The 17,048-nt window shown below is 46.3% G+C and overlaps 1 protein-coding gene across 1 annotated transcript in view; it reads left to right on the forward strand.

Annotated features, from left to right (window-relative positions):
- The first annotated feature begins 14,634 nt into the window (after positions 1-14,634).
- Positions 14,635-17,048, forward strand: part of MICAL2 (microtubule associated monooxygenase, calponin and LIM domain containing 2) — a 186,283-nt gene continuing 183,869 nt past the window's right edge. Inside the window, exon 1 of the mRNA XM_011971494.1 lies at positions 14,635-14,689. The gene's annotated coding sequence lies outside the window, so the exon portion shown is untranslated. The remainder of the gene's footprint in view (positions 14,690-17,048) is intronic.

A 17,048-nucleotide genomic window follows, 5' to 3' on the forward strand; every position in this document is an offset into this window, starting at 1 on the left:
GGGGAGAGAAGTGGGGCAGAGAAATCCTTTTGCAGCCTGGGAACCCTGAGGAGGGCAGACCTACACTAACGTGGGTACTCAGGAGCTGCTGAGTGGTAGAGAAAAAGGCACAGAAGTGGAAGGAGAAGGACAGCAGAAACCGCTATGATTCTGCCCAGCACAGGGACGTGGGAAGCCATCTGTCCTCCCACCTACAGCAACCTTTGCTGGCTGGAAAAGAGTGATTTCTTTGTCCAGTAGCAGTGCCTTCTCTTAGAGGCTCCCTCTGCTAGTTGATGGTGCCACCATCCAGCCTCCCTCCTCCTTCATCCCTGTTGTACCTCGAATCCTCCTCTTCTTCCCCATTTCCATGATGATGCTTAATTCAGATCCTGAACCCTCTTCCTGTCCTCCTCCCTCTGTCTCTTTCATTCTCCACTCTGCGCAGATGGTCTTGCTGAACAGCTCATCCAATCACACCATTCACGCAGGACGTCTTTCATTTGCGCATCTGATCTACTCTCTGCCCTTCTCTATCCTGCTTTTTGCCCTGGGAGGCTGACCCATATGGGCCATGACAATGGCCTCCCTTGGCCTCTGGCTTCTGTTTGGTTTGGCCAGTGTTGGGGAACCTGCAGGAGGTCAGATGATGGGGAGAGTGAGGTTAGAGTATTGATGCCCTAGCTTCCTTACTGCAACCAAAGGCCACAGCTTCTTCCAAAGTGACGACCTTCACATGACTTCAGGAACTGCCCCTTCCAGATCCCTTCCTGCTCAGTAGCCCTGACATCACTTGCTCTGCATAGAGCATTTCACCTAGTAGTGGTACTACACGCTGCCCAAACCTTAGTAAATAGTCCCTTCATAAGACTCCTCAAATTACCCTCTTCTGAATGTGTCATCTCTTTCTGCTGGGTCCCTGAGTGATTCAGCTCTCCTACTCAAAACCCTCAATGGTACCCACTGGCCTTTAAAATAAAGTCCCAGGCTAGGCACTGTGGCTCATGCCTATAATTCCAGCACTTTGGGAGGCAGAGGCAGGCAGATCACCTGAGGCCAGAAGTTCGAGACCAGCCTGGCCAACATGGTGAAACCCCATTTCTACTAAAAATACAAAAAAATTAGCCAGACATGGTGGTAGGTACCTATAATTCCAGCTACTTGGGAGGCTGAAACAGACGAGTCACATGAACCTGGGAGGAGGAAGCTGCAGTGAGCTGAGATCGCAACATCACACTCCAGCCTGGGCAACAAGAGCAAAACTCCATCTCAAAAATAAATAAATAAATAAATTAATTAAAGTCAAGTCCCCATTGATGATTTTGAGATTGAAAGCCCTGTAGCATTCAGCCCCAGGTTACCTTTCCAAATTGATGCTTGCCACTGGCCCTCACTTACTCCAGAATCTAATCATAGTGAGTCATTTGCATTTCCTCTCAGACATTTGCACCTCTGCACACACTGTGCCTTACTTCTGAGCTGCCTTTCTCCATTTATTGGCCTCAGGAAAACATGCTTATCTTTTTTAAAAATTTTTATTTTTATTTTAAGTTCCGAAGTACATGTACAGGACATGCAGATTTGTTAAACAGGTAAATGTGTGCCATGGTAGTTTGCTGCACCTATCAACCCATCACCTAGATATTAAGCCCAGCATGCTTTGGCTATTTTTCCTAAAGTTCTCCCTCCCCCATCCCACTCCCTGAAAGGCCCCAGTGTGTTTGTTTCCTTCCCTGTGTTCATGTGTTCTCATTGTTCAACTCGCACTTATGAGTGAGAACATGTGGCGTTTGGTTTTCTGTTCCTGCGTTAGTTTGCTGAGAATAATGACTTCCACCTCCATCCATGTCCCTGCAAAGGACGTGATCTCATTCCTTTTAATGGCTGCATAGTATTCTATGGTGTATATGTACCACATTTGCTTTATCCAGTCTATCATTGATGGGCATTTGGATTGATTCCACGTCTTTGCTATTGTGAATAGTGCCGCAGTGAACATATGTGTGCACATATCTTTGTAACAGAATGACTTATATTCCTTTGGGTATATACCCAGTAAAGGGATTGCTGGGTCAAATGGTATTTCTGGTTCTAGATCTTTGAGGACTCACCACAACATCTTCCACAATGGTTCAACTAATTTACATTCCCACCAACAGTATAAAAGCCTTCCTATTTCTCCACAGCCTTGCCAGCATCCGTTGTTTCTTGACTTTTTAATAATTGCCATTCTGACTGACATGAGATGGTATTTCATTGAGGTTTTGGTTTGCATTTCTCTAATGATCAGTGATGTTGAGTTTTTTTTTTATAATGTTTGTTGGCCACATGAATGTTTTCTTTTGAGAAGTGTCTGTGCATGTCAATACCATTCAGGACAGAGGCAAGGGCAAAACTTTCATGACAAAATTGCCAAAAGCAATTGCAACGAAAGCAAAAGTTGACAAATAGGATCTAATTAAACTAAAGAGTTTCTGAAAGCAAAAGAAACTACCATCAGGGTGAAAAGGCAACCTACAGAATGGGAGAAAAATTTTGCAATCTATCCATCTGAAAAGGGTCTAATATCCAGAATCTACAAGGAAATTAAACAAATTTACAAAAAAAAAAATCCCATTAAAAAGTAGGCAAAGGACATGAAAGTGTCTGTCTTTTAAGACCTCACATAAAAGTGTTAAACGTCTAGGGCAGTTCCTGGTAATCGGCAAATTCTCAGTCCCTACATATGTGATGAATAAATAAATAAATAAATACAAATTATCGAGTGCCTTGTCCTTTTCTTCAGGTTCCGTGTCATTATGTCCGGTATCATGTAAAGGCATGTTTATGGATACAGGACTTGATGCTTAATGAAAGAGATTTTGTACTAACGTAAACCCCAGGCACTATACAGTCTTCTGCCCTAAGTTTTGGGGCTGAGTGGCAAAGGGGAAATGAGGCTTCTAAGCACAAACCAGCACAAAGTTATATAACCTTAATCAAAGCTTGGGAGGGAAGAACGTCATCATCTCCATCAGGCTGTCTCTGATGATTCCTGGATGAATCACTGTTGGAAAAAATAAGAGTGAATGTTCTCAAGCAGCAGACATGTAATCAGTGGGAAAATTCTTCCCTTTAGGGCTTTCTCATTGAGTAAATATTCCTCTGCTGTGAGCTTCCCCAAGAGGCGGTGCCCTGGTGAGTTGCTGGGGGCAGTGGGAGGCAGCCCAGGTCCATTAGCAAGATTGCACTTGGAGCCAGGGCAGGGAGGCATGCTTGGGAGGGGGTCAGAAGGCCTGGAATGTTTTGTGTCTGTCCTCATTCAGGTGGGACCTCTAACAGAGCAATTCTCCAATCCTCCTTTGCTCCGGGTCTGGTGGCTAAAGAAATAATCTTTTAGAAAGTAAGAAACTCTGATTAGTGGGTCCCTGTGGAAAGGGAGGCTAAGGAAGAGGATTTAGCTTTTTCTCATTTTTTTCTCATTTTATACCTTTCTCTATGAATAACATGCATGAGGTTCTTTTTTTTTTTTTTTGCCAAGGAGTTTATCTCATCAGTGGGACTTTGGGCCACTTAGCTTTTACTTTTTTTTTTTTTTTAATTAAAAAAACAAACGTAATAAATATTATTTAAAATCAATGCAGCTACTGTACTTCTAGGATTTTCCAAGACAGCCCTGAGTTCAAATATGCTGTCCCTTTGATCTCATACACTAAAGAAATGTTCCAGGAATTTTAACAACGTTTAGAAATAAAACTTCCTCCCCAGTTTGGAAGTACCGCCAAATCTTAAATCAGACCTCAGTTTCCAATTTCTAGTATAGAAAATATATTCAAAATTTTTCTTTAATAAGAACATTCCTTTTTTTTTTTTCCCCTCTGGGAGCCTTCTCCAAATGCTCAGAATAATAATAGATGAACAGTTTTAGGAATCTGAGGATGTGAACATGCCTTTAGAGGGCTGTGTGTGTCTGCCAACCCCTAAGCCTAAGAGAGTGGTTCCCCAGGTACTAGGATCACCAGGGGCACCCACCGTGTCCAGAGATAGGGGGATACTTTCTGAGTTGTCCCCAGTTATAGATCCTGCTGATGACAGGACTGCTGCTGTCTGTTCCTGTTCCAGGGTCTCATCTTTTCTGTGCAGCTTCATCTTACCTTTTCCTGGTGATTGCTGACTCTCCTACAGCAGAGACAAGATATTCCAAGAACCTGAGTCTGATGATATCGTTTGAGATTCTAGATCAAGCTTCTCTTAAAGGCAGGCCTATCATTATATTTTGTTTGAAGTCTGCAAATTCTCCTTTTTTGTTAAACTATTTATGTGAGTTTTTGGTCTTGATAGAAAGATTTGTAAGTGCTGTGCTGAAGGCAGTTCGGGGTCTATTCCAGGTCTCTGGGCCTAGTGAGCATCCTAATATCTTCTCCCCGTGCTGCCCCAGGCTGTCCTGCAGAACCATCATGCCTCAGGTTCCAGAGTTGGTAGTGCCATCCTGCTAACGGCTCTGCTCAAGCCCCCATCCTGAGTCGTCTCCTCTGACTTCCTGTCTGATGGCTAGGGTCCCACTACCCTTGGACTAATCTTCACATGACAACTGTTCACCATGTCCTTAACCAGTTGAGTCTGGAAACCACAATGAACTGAACCCGAGGTCAGGGAGTACTGGGCTCAGCTATGGAGGACTGCAGTAGCAGAGTCTGGAACAATGAGGCAGGGACAGGCAGTGAGAAGAGAGAGAAACAAAGGCACATACAGATTAATTTCTCTGGAGAAGTTTTTCCACCTGAAGCATCTCTGCGGGTTGAGCAATTCTAGACCTGTGGTCTCCTTCCCAAAGTATCTGTTACAGTTGTCTAACAAAGAGAGCAAAGGCACCACAACTTGGAAAACAATGTGTTGTTATCTGGTAAAGGTGAAGAAACACATCCTGTGACCTAGCAATTCCACTCTTAGGTATAAACCCTGGGGAAATATGTGCATATTTGCTTCAGGATATACATACCAAGAATACTTATTGCAGCATCACTCATAGTATTTAAAACCTGGAAACAACCCAAATGTTCATCAATAGTAGTATGGATAAATAAATATGGCATATTTAGCCAGTGGAATACTATACAGCCATGAAAATTAATTCACTACAGCTACCACAACAACATGGATGAATCTCATAGACACAATTGAGCAAAAAAAAGCCAGATATGGAGAAACCCCATAAACTCCATAATGTGGTTCTATTCATGTAAATCTCAAAATAGGTAAAACGAAACTATTTTCTTTAGGGATGCAAACTCAGGTGGTAAAACTAAAGGGAAAAGAAGGAGACATCACAAATTCTAAGGGACAGGGGATGAGTGTGATCAGATAGGGCCATGCAAGGGGTTTGGGGTGCTGGCAATGATTCATGTCTTTCTTTTTTCTTTTTTGAAATGGAGTCTCACTCTGTCACCCAGGCTGGAGTGCAATGGCACAATCTCAGCTCACTGCAACCTCCACCTCCCGGGTTCAAGCAATTCTCCTGCCTTCGTCTCCCGAGTAGCTGGGATTACAGGCATGTGCCATGACACCCGGCTAATTTTTTGTATTTTTAGTAGAGATGGGGTTTCACCCTGTTGGCCACGCTGGTCTCAAACTCCTGACCTCAGGTGATTCGCCCACCTCAGCCTCCCAAAGTGCTGGGATTGCAGCGGTGAGCCACTGCACCCAGCCAATGATTTATGTCTTGACATGAGTAGTGAGGACATCGGTGTTTGCTTTATAGTTATTTATTAGAATGTATAATTTTCTATGCACTTTTCTGCATGTGCATTCATTTCCATAATCTAAAAGGTAGAAGTTGAAGGCAGCCTTGTTTTAAGAGGAGGTTGGATGACAGTGTCACCCTCCACTTTCTTTCCACTTCCAAATTTACCATTGTGGTCCCAGAAGAGAAGTCCCTGCTTGGTGCTCATGTCCCCACCCTTCTCCTGGATCCCTCATCCCCTGGGGATCAGTCCTGAGATCTCCAGCACTGTCAGAAGCAAATTCATCCTTGACTGCACCTGACTCAGTCATCCCTGACGGCATCTTCTGGGCTCTTGTGCTCCCAAGGATGTAATTGAGTGTGCTATGTGGGGAGACAGTCTGTCATGATTTCCTCAGTTGGAAACCAAGTGGAAATAAAAATAGTTGTGCCAGATTGTCGGTGTGCATCACAGCTCAGGAGTAGCCCTGGGATGCCTGGGCCTGGGCTGGAACCTAGCATCCACGTTGCATGCCCGATTTCCTGCACCTCCTCCGCTCAGGGTGCTGGTGTGCATGCCAGCTCTCTGAGTGAGACAGGAAGATTGCGTTTAGCTCAGGCACCTTCTCATCAAGACTATTTCAGAGAGTTCAGAGGGCTTGTTTCTGAAGCACCCGGCAGGCAGCCTGGCATAAAGCAAGTGCCCAGTGACCAGTGGGGATCAGCTGGTCCCTTGCTGCTTTGAGTTGGGCAACACTGAGGGTGGGACTAAGGAGGTCATTAACCCTTAAGAAGAGCCTAGAGCAAGTTATCTCTGAGGCCCTCAGAAGCTTTGTTCAAGGGACATTAAGTCCCTTTGTTTGGGGCTGGGGTGTACTGAGACTACAGTTTGGGAAAATATTGGTCTCTGGGATGTAGGCTGTTTGATGACTAGTTGTGCAAACAGAACCTCAGACTTCCCTCCACCTTTCTCTCCTTTGTCCCCAGAAAGTTCAGGGTCAGCAAGCTCAGGGTCAGAAACCCCGCACTCAACTCCTTTACTAGGGATTTGTGGAGGCTGATCGAAGCGCTCAAGGTGGCCAGGGCTGCCGGGCAGTGTCGGCATCCTGCTGATACAAAAAGTCATCTTGGATCTCCAGCTCCCACTCCTCAGATGAAGCTGGCAATTTCCTGGACCAACCACACTTGGAGAGAACCAAGCTTGCAGGGAACTCAGAGCAGCCTAGGCAGGTCACAGTGGACAGGAGGGATGTGGGACTGGCAGGAGGAAGTCAGGAAGGAGCCTTGATCACTGACTGCAAATAAAAGCTTCATGTGGTGCAATGAAATCACCCTATATGGCTTGAGAGGAAATTCTCTGCAAGGAGCTGCATGCAAATAGGTCATCAAGTAATGGCAAAAATATGCAGCCAAATGGAGGTGCCGCTGCAGTTTCAGTGTCTCTAAGGACTAGATAAACTCCAGGAAGGACTCAGGGCTTGATGCCACAGAGGATGGGGAATAAGAGATTCTCCTTCTGCCCTCATGAGCCCCCTTAGCCAGCATCCTGCCTCCTGCTTCCCATCTTTCCAAGGGGATCCGCCCTGAGTCTGACCAGCATCCCTGTGTTCCCTGTGGTTGGGATCAGGCAGGGACACAGAGATTGCTTGAGACACTCTTTGGTGACTAATGCAGTATACTTGAACAGGAAACAGACTGGAAAGGACTTAGGAGGAGCTATAAATAGCCTATGTCCTAAAAAAATGAACTTGGGAAGAAATAGAATTAACCAACTGGGAGGAGAATGAACCTGGAGGAGAACGAGGAGATCACAGGCTTCAAGCAAGACCAAGCCTTCTCTTGGGAGATGAGTTTTTCTCCCAGATGGAGCTCCATCTACCCTTGCAGGATCAGCTCCCCTAAGTGTGCCCTGCTCCACCCTGGGGTTGACCAGCCAACTCAGCCTGCCAATATGATGCCTGGAATTGTCTGTGGTTCTGGGGACCAAACTTTGTCAGGATCATCATGTAAGGGTGTATATGTGCAGAATGGCGGTGGCTGAGGCTCGGGGTTCAAGGACTACGGACCATGGTGGGAAAGTAGAGAATTGGAGCAGTGACAGATCAGGGACATCCCTTCTGATGTTCCTCAGTTATCTCCTGTTCTCTGGGCTTCAGCAATCTGCTGTCATCTCTAACCCAGTGAGGGGAGGGGTGAATCACGCAGAAGAACAAGCTCAGGTAGGATGGCACGTCAGCAGCCTGGAGTCTGACACCAGCCAAGACACTCAGTGGCAGAGTAATGTAGAATAAACACTCCGTTTCACTAAGACTGGTTCCTTTTCTAGAAGATTGAGAGGTTAGACTAGTTCACTGGATTTGAAATCTTTTTATTTTTCAAAGCTGCATAACCTTTCTGCAAAGGAAATCACAAGGGAAGAACAGTGCTGCCCTGGTTAAGGTGGGGACTCAGGTTTTCTCACGCTTATACTCAACCATTTCCCGTGTGGTAGCCCTGAGAAACTGCCACAGTGCACCAGGGCGTCGCCCAGCACTGTTGAAAGCCACAGGACTGGAGCACTTGGCAAGTTTGGCTGGCCACCCAAACACAACTCCTCACAGTTTCCTTCTGTCTGTCCTTTCTCCACAGAGGCTGGAAAACTCAAACAGTGAAAGGTAACCCTGAGCAATGGAGGCTTAACTAATGATGTCAGTCAAAACACAGCAGGAACTTGTAATTCACACTCCCCAGCTAACTTCTTCCTCTTCTTTTTTTTTTTTTTTTTTTTTTTAAAAGACAGCATCCTCCTGTCACTTAGGCTGGAGTGCAGTGGCATGACCATGGCTCACTGCAGCCTCAAACTCCTGGGCTCAAGCAATCCTCCTGCCTCAGCCTCCCAAGTAGCTGGGATGACAGAGGCATGCCACCACACACGGCTCCTAGCAAACTTCTTAATGTCCTCATTAGTTATTGCGATAGATTGATTGCAAAAACAGCCACAATCTTCCATCCCTTCCAGTCCACACCCTCTGCATCCTCAATCCACACCCTCTACAATGTGACTGTGTAGCTCCTCCCATCAAGAGACAGAATCCATTTCCCCACCCTTTGAATATGGGTCGGCCTTGAAATTTGCTTTAAACAATGTTTATTGAAAGTGACAGTGTGCCAGCTCCACGCTTAGGTCTTAAGAAGCCTTGTGTCTTCTGTCTCTCTTAAACCCCTCCTGCTGCCATGAGAACAAGCTGGGGCTGGCCTATGGGAAATGAAAGATCCCACAGAGCAGAGCTGAGTTGTCCCAGCAGAGGCCACCCCAGGCCAGCCAGACTCCAGCCAACCCGCCAGCAGACCCGAGATGTATGAGCAACTAGACTCACGAGAAAGAATACATGTTGTTTTAAGGCATATGTTTTGGGGTAGTCTATTTCTGTTCTAGTACTTATTGTAGAGTAACACACCACCCCAAAACTCAGTGATTTAAAACAATGTATTACATACTCATTTATTACAGTCTCCCAAGGTTCTATGCATTGACTAGTCTCAGTGGGGCAATTCCCACCTGGGGGCTTTCAGATGATTACAGTCAGATGTCGACTGGGGCTGCAGGTATCTGAAAGGTTCAGCTTGATTGGGTGCCTGGGATGGCTCAGCCAGGTGGCTGGCACTGGATACCAGCTGTCATGCTGGACTCAGCTGGGCTGTCGACTGCACACGGCCTCTGCATGGGCAAGGGATTTTCATATCGTGGTGCTGGGTTCCACAAGGCAGGAAGAGGATGCTAGGCCAGGTAAGAGTTGTGGCAGCACTGGCATGGCATCACTTCCTTTCTATTCTATTGGTCAAAATCACAGCATCGACCCTTGGAAATACAGATGTCACTTCTTGATAGGGAAATAGCAAGGTCACATTTCAAAAGAGAATATAGGATGGGAGATATTGTTGGGGCCATCTTTGGAAAACACAGTCTGCCACAGTTGCATAGCATTATTGAAGCAATGAGTAACAGAGACAGACATTTTTATTTTCCAGGGTTCCCTCTTCCTTGCAGCACTGCTTTCCGTCCAGCCTCCCTGCCTACCCACTTCATAATACACAGGGAATGGCAAACACTGAGCAGCTGGAGAGGAAGCCCTGCAGGGCCCTCCTGAGCTTTGTCGCCAGCTCTTGGCTCAGCAGGAAAGAATGCAGTGACTGACCAGTGATCACTGCCTCAAGGGCCAGGAGTAGGTGGGAAGGCCCTGGTATGAATGAGCTTGTACCCTTCACCTCGCTGTGTCTTGGTTTCCTCTTTCACATTTTTCTAAGGATTCTTCAGCATGGGTATGAGGAAATACAATTGTCTAATTTCATTAGTGAGTGGATCCAGGCAATGCAAGCCAAGTGCTTCGCCAGTACTAGGTGCTGTGGAGGAAAAAAAATAGATTGTTCACAGGTTCAAGTTGAGATTCTCACCTTATTACTCACACTGTGAGACTAAAGGTATCAATTTCTGCTCTCCCCAGCCAGGCCTACCCACAGGAGCTAGAGATCTTTAGCTGTCTTATTTAGCTTCACCCAGGCCCAGGAGCTGCTGAAATTAGACCTGGCCTTGTAGTGGGAACCCCATCTGGGCAGTGGGAGAAAAAGGGTTAAGATCTGTGCTCCTCGCATGTTCTCGCTCAAAAGTGGAAGCCAAAAAATGGGAACACATGGACACAGGGAGGGGAACAACACACACTGGGGGCCTGTGGCAGGGGCAGAGGGAGGGAGAGCATCAGGTCAAATAGCTAATGCATGCTGGGCTTAATATCTAGGTGATGGGTTGATAGGTGTAGCAAACAACCATGGCACATGTTTACCTATGTAACAAACCTGCACATTCTGCACATGTATCCTGGAACTTAAAGTAAAACTAAAAAAATTGAAAAATAATTAAAAAAGAAAAAGATCTGTGTTTATGAACCAAGGTTCCTTGAGGAGGCTCCCCGCCTTGGGCCTCCACCTCTGTTCTCAGCTCCAGCCTTTCCCCAGAGCAATCTGGGTAACTGAGCTTCTGCCCCAGGTTTTCCAGTGAGTGACAAGTCCCCTCAACCCCATTCAGCTGGGATTCTATGGTGTTGCCAACTTCCCCTATCATTTTTCCTTTTAGACCACACCCTGTTCCTGAATCCAAAACCACTTCCTGTTTCCAACAGGAAGTTCCTTCAGAAGCTAGATGCTGTTACCCACCTGAAAACAAGTATCTTTGGCAAAAGTCAGAGACTCTTCCTGTCAGAGCCCTGCCCACCTGCCTGAGAGCCCCTGCCAGGTCAGCAGCCAGTATGTTAATCCTCCTGAGGGCCCTTGGCCCCCGCTACTCCTGTCCCGGCATGTCTCAGAGCTGAGCCCAGAGGGTTACAACAGGAAGAAGGCAGATGCCTCCCATACTGACTAGGTTTTTGGCTTGCTTTGGTACCAACATCCTGTCTGCCCTGTTTCCTACTGAGGGGCAAACTGGACTGGTTTTTAATTAAGCCCATTCCCCAGAGAGCTTGGGGGAGAGATAGCCTCATAGAATTCCTTCAGTAGTTATCAGAAGGAGCCCCTGTGGAGGCGGAGGTTGCAGTGAGCAGAGATCGCGCCACTGCACTCTGGCCTAGTAAGACTCTGTCTTTAAAAAAAAAAAAAAAAAAAAAAGAAGGAGCCCGGATTGGGGGTGGGAACAGGAGAGAGGGAGGGGGGAAAGTGAAGTCGCAAGTCCAGAGTGGTTCCTTCCTGGCTGAATGCCCTAGCAATGCACCTTAGGTAATGGGCAACTCACCTGAGCGTCTGAGCCCACAGAAGTGCCAGCCCTGCCCTGCAGTGCCTCCCCTGCAGGGCCCACAGCCACGCCCTCAGTGCACACACTCTCCTTCCTATCTGTCCACTGACACTTGGGGATGACCTTTGAACGATGTCCAGCAAATCAAGCAAAATAAAGGGAATCACATCCACTGTAATACATCTGCTTGGTAGAACATTTGAACAGAGAAAACATTCCCCAGAGCTCCACCCCGAGAGATAGTTTCCTTTTTTTTTTTTTTTTTCACCCAGGTTGGAGTGCAGTGGCGCAATCTTGGCTCACTACAACCTCTGCCTCCCAGGCTCAAGCAATTCTTACACTTCAGCTTCTCGAGTAGCTGGGACAACAGGTGCACACCACCACACCTGGTTAATTTTTTGTATTTTTGGCAGAGACGAGGTTTTGCCATATTGCCCAGGATGGTCTCAAACTCCTGAGCTCAGGTCATCCACCTGCCTCAGCCTCCCAAAATGCTGGGATTATAAGCATGAGCCATGACACCCAGGCTTCTAGAGATAGTTTCTATATTCTAGAGAGGTTTTCATTTTTATTTATGTTTAACCAAATTAAACTCTTCAGTTCATCTTTCTGGTGCTTCCTTTGGTCTTTAGCTGAGTCCATCTCCAAAACTAGAGGCCATAGGGTTGCTGTGGTTTTTCTGTCCCCATCATAAAGGGTAGTGCTCCCTCAGTGATTAGTTTCAGGATTCTCCCCAATACAAATCAGGCCTCCAAGAACCATGTCTTCTTCAGAGAGGATTCCTAACCTTCCTCCTCTTCCTCCTCTTCTTACTGCAAGGGAAATACAAGATCAGTCTGGAATGGGCTTCCAGACTCATAGGACCTCCCCCAGAACACAGACTCTGGGAGAGGGAAGAGGAGGGCAGGTTTGGAGCCTCCACCACCACCAGCTTCCCTCACGCCCTCTTCTCTCCCTTCCCCCTCTTTCTCAACTTCCTCCTTTCCCTCTCTTCCTTCCATGGTCTCTCCCTGCCCCTGTGTCTCCTCTTCCTTTCCTTCCCTTCCTCCCTTCTCTTCTCCCTTCCAGAGCAGGCAGCAATGAGCATGTGGCACTGAACTTAGATTCCACCGTCACAGGTGGGTAGATCTTGGTTCACAATCCTGTCATTGACTAGCTACATAGCCCTGATTGGAGGAGTCACTTTAGCTCCCTGAGCCTTTGTTTCTCACCTGCAAAACGGAGATTTTACCCACCACTGTGGTGCAAAGTAGGACAAAGTATCCTTTAACCTAAGGCTTGACACATGACACTCATCAAACATTGCTGAGCTCTAATCTGCATCAGGATGTGGTAAGTGTCTACTGGGTGCTGGGACAAAAGGTACAGAAGGGAGCAAGGCAGAGATCCCTAAACAGACCTCTGTTGTGATCTTTGTTGTAATACATGGTAATTATTTGTTTCCAAAAGAGGAGGAAGGAGACATAAATAGCATCTACCACCAGGCATTCAGGCACCAGCTGTGAAGGCCTTCTGCACATTGAAAAACACAGAGTAGCCTAGTGGCCGGAAGGAAAAGTCAACACCAGTTCCCCCAGCAAAATATTGCTCCATTCAGTCTTTTCAGCTTGTTGGTTTGCCTGAAATCAGTTGTTTCTCCCTGGGGGAGCAATCTTTAAAATGGTGAGGGGAGTATGCGTCTGATGGGCCTGCACGTGTGCCTGTGGAACAGGGTGGGCTCAGAGCCCCGTGCAGGCCCATGAAGTCCCCTCAGAGCCACCAGTAATGGGTTGTCATAGGGTCCCAGAAAATGCCTGTCTGCTTGGTGAGATTTAGGCTGGGTTCACAGAGGTTTCACTTGGTGTGCCTGACTCATTCAGGGGGCTGCCTGAAGTGCCATGTGAGAAAGGAGGCTGAGGCCTTTGGGTCTGGAGGAAGAGAGCACTAGGGTGGATTAGCAGTATCTGCCGCAAGTGGAATTTGGAGGCAATAGAAGTCGTGCGTTCAGCTTATTTGCCATCTCTGGGTTGGCCTCACCTTGGCAGTTGGTTCCTGCTGGCTAGGCTCCACAGTAGCTGGGGAGATGGGGAGATGGGGAGATGGGGAGTGCTGGCTAGTCTCTGCTCACACGCAGTGAGAAGTCTCTCAGAGGCTCTTTGTTCTGCTGCTGGGGATGCCTTGGGAATGATGCCCTGGGGTGCACTGCCACATCCCACACAAAAGGTCTCGATAGCTGGAGAGCCTTACCAGGTGCATGGAGGGGAAGACTTGGTACCATAAAGATGGGGATTCCTCTCAAAGTAATATATGCATTGAATGAAATGCCTACTTCAATAAGGAATTTCACAAACCTTTACAAGCTAATTCTAAAATTCATATGGAAGAGAGAGGTCAGAGAATAGCTTACATGTCTTTGAACAAGGAGGAGGGACTTGACCTGCCAGCTATTAAAATACATTATAAAGGCACTGATGTTAAAGAATCATCTCACAAATAGACAAACAGGCAACAGAGCAGAAGATAGGGAACAGAAAGCAGCTCACCTGTATCTGGGTAACATTGACAGGAAAAACAAATTGTAATGTCACGCACAGGAGTCTTCATGAAGGTAAGGTGTTTAAAAACATTTTTAAAAGTATAAAACATTGTTTAGAAACATGCCTTTGTAGTGAGTGCATAAAAACATGTCTTAGAATGATGAACACCAAATTCCAGAGAAAGGGAATGGATCCCTGTGGGACACAGAGTATGCATTAACTATGTTTATGTCTTGAAAGGAAGAAAATATTTGAAGCAGATATGGCAAACGGAGAAGATTCATGAAAGCTGGATGGTGGGCACATGAGCGTTGGCGATGTCATACTTTGTTTCCTTTTGTTTGAAATATTAGCATGGCCAGGCATGGTGGCTCACGCCTGTAATCCTAGCATTTTCCAAGGCTGAGGTAGAGGGAATCACTTGAGGTCAGGAGTTCAAGACTAGCCTGGGCAACATAGTGAGACCTCATTGCCAAAAAAAAAAAAAAAAGAAAGAAGAAAAGAAAATGAAAAAGAAAATGAAATATTAAGGAAAAAAAAATCCTCCATGTCCCTGGTCTGCAGGATTCCCCCAATAGCCTGATTATGGCTTGGGAGGGGAAAAGGAGGGGTGTCTTTGTCTATTTCTCACATATGACACTCAATGACTTCACAATCATTAATTCATCACTCACTAAGGGTCATGCACTGAGGTACCAAGACTAATGAAGGCCCAGTCCTCCCCAGTCTAGGAGGCAGGTAAATGATCATACTGGGACCAATGCTCAAACGGGGATGTGCTTGCAAAGGCTAGGGACAGCGCAGGAGGAAGGAGCAATCCATTCTGCTGAGAGTGTGAGTACCGAGAAAGCATGGCATTGGGCTTGAAGGATGAGGAGAGCAGCACGTGAGTAAAGAAAACAAAGGAACTGTCATATTGTGGGCTGGAGGGCAGCATTCACAAGGGACAAGTGCTTCAGAAAGATCCTTCTGGCAGGTAGTGGGCAGAAAAATGAGTGAAGTCAGAGCGATGGACTAGGAATCCACTGAAAGTGGATTTAAATGAGAAGTGATGAAAAACTCAGCTACAGCTGGGCGCGGTGGCTCACACCTGTGATCACAGCATTTTGGGAGGCCGAGGCGGACGGATCACAAGGTTGGAGTTCAGGACTAGCCTGGCCAACATGGTGAAACCACGTCTCTACTTAAGAAAAAAGAAAAAAAATTAGCCAGGCATGGTGGCGGACACCTGTAGTCCCAGCAACTCAGGAGGGTGAGGCAGGAGAATCGCTTGAACTCAGTAGGTGGAGGTTGCAGTGAGCTGAGATCATGCCACTACACTCTAGCCTGGGCAAAAGAGCGAAACTTAAAAAAAAAAAAAAAAAAGAGAAAAGAAAAAAACTCAGCTACAACGGAGTGACTTTGCTTATAATTTCCCTGCAAAACTGCAGATTCTCTGAGGGAGGGACAAGCGCTGAATCAGGTTTCTATTTTTTTTATTTTTTGTTTGGTCTCTCCAGAGCACCTACATTGTTCCCTGCTTATGATAGGAGCACAAACAAATACATGTTGATGGAAGGGAGGGAGGAAGGAAGCAGGCAGGCCCATGCCCTTCTTTTACAGATAAGGAGACAGAGCAGGGACGGGTGGAGGAGTGTTCAAGGACATCCTTGGCTGGAAACTTACTATCTAAAATAGTAAAGAGGCCTCTAACCATTCTGCTGACAAACTTATAAGCACATAAGCTTTGAATAACAAACACTCTGCAGGTAAAGCTCTATGACAACGAATCTTGTTATAAAGTTGTGTTCTTCATAGAGAAGTGCTTTCCTCTCTCCTCAGGCAGGAAGAGTTCCTTTAAAATAGATCGAAATGCTCTGTGATGAATAATACGAAACAGTAAGCCCTTCACCTGTCCTAGGTCCAAATAACAGGCTCTATTGAGGGGCTCTGAAAGCACCTGGTTGTGTGCTATCGGCATTGTGGGCAGGACAAGTCCAGCAGAACTTCACAAGTCTTTTGTTCTGCCACCAAGCAGTAATTTGTTCTCCACCCCAGTGCAGTAAACTCATAGCCACCTTAATGAAATTCACCTAACTTAAAAAACTGCGTGAGAAGCAAAACAACTCCCAGAGCACACACAGGTGTGAATATTGTGCATCCGTCTTCTCTGTGATTCCTGTTGTCTTGAGGCTTCCACACCCCTCTGGTCCTTGGTTCATCCTGTACCCTCTGCTCCCGACCCATCTCCCCACCTACTGCAGGTCTGGCTCTTTTGGGTATTGAATCTGCTTCTCTCCACACCTGTTTCCCCCTTTCACCTGGCTCTTCCTTTTAGCTTCTAAACATGCTCAAGGCTTGCAGCCTACAAATGAAAATACTCCAAACTACTCTTTATTCTGCTTCTTCCCACACTGTGTCCCTTTCCAGTCATAAGCGATTCTGCAAGGAGCCAGCTATACTCAGTCTCTACCATCTCATTGCTTGCTACATAGCAAACAATGTTCTAAGAATTTTACATGTATTGACTTATGGAAGCCTGACAACATCACTGTGATGTAAGTGCTATTATTTACATTTTATGGACGAGGACAAGGAGGCACTGAACAGTAGAGTATTTGCCCTGGATCACCAGGATTTGGGCAAAGGTATGCTCTTAGAGCTTTTTCCCCACCTTATGCCCATTACAAGGTACTTGAATGAAAAAATACACAAGAACAAGACCTGTCTCATTTATTGATTCATTCATTTCTTCATTGTTTAACACTTATTGGAGGTCTACCATGTGCAAGACAAGAGAGACATGAGTCTGCCATTGAGATGCTCGGAGTCCAAAAGGGGAGGCAGGCCTGCAATATAGTGTAAGAAGAGCTCTGGTAAATCAGTGGGCAGGGGGCGAGGGAAGCCCAGAGGAAGCAGCTCACTTTGCTCATAGTGATGGTTCCTGAATTTCACCATGCATTGGAATCACCTGAGATCTTTCAACACTACCAATTCCTGCCTCCCACCCCAAGGTATTATGACTTAGTTGACATGGCGGAGGGATTTAAAAGCTCTCCAGGTGATTCTAATGTTCGGCAAAATTTGGGAAACACTGGCTTCAAGGGTAATGAGTAGG

The sequence above is a fragment of the Mandrillus leucophaeus genome, unplaced genomic scaffold (assembly GCF_000951045.1).
Source record: "Mandrillus leucophaeus isolate KB7577 unplaced genomic scaffold, Mleu.le_1.0 Scaffold1228, whole genome shotgun sequence".
NCBI lineage: Eukaryota > Metazoa > Chordata > Mammalia > Primates > Cercopithecidae > Mandrillus > Mandrillus leucophaeus.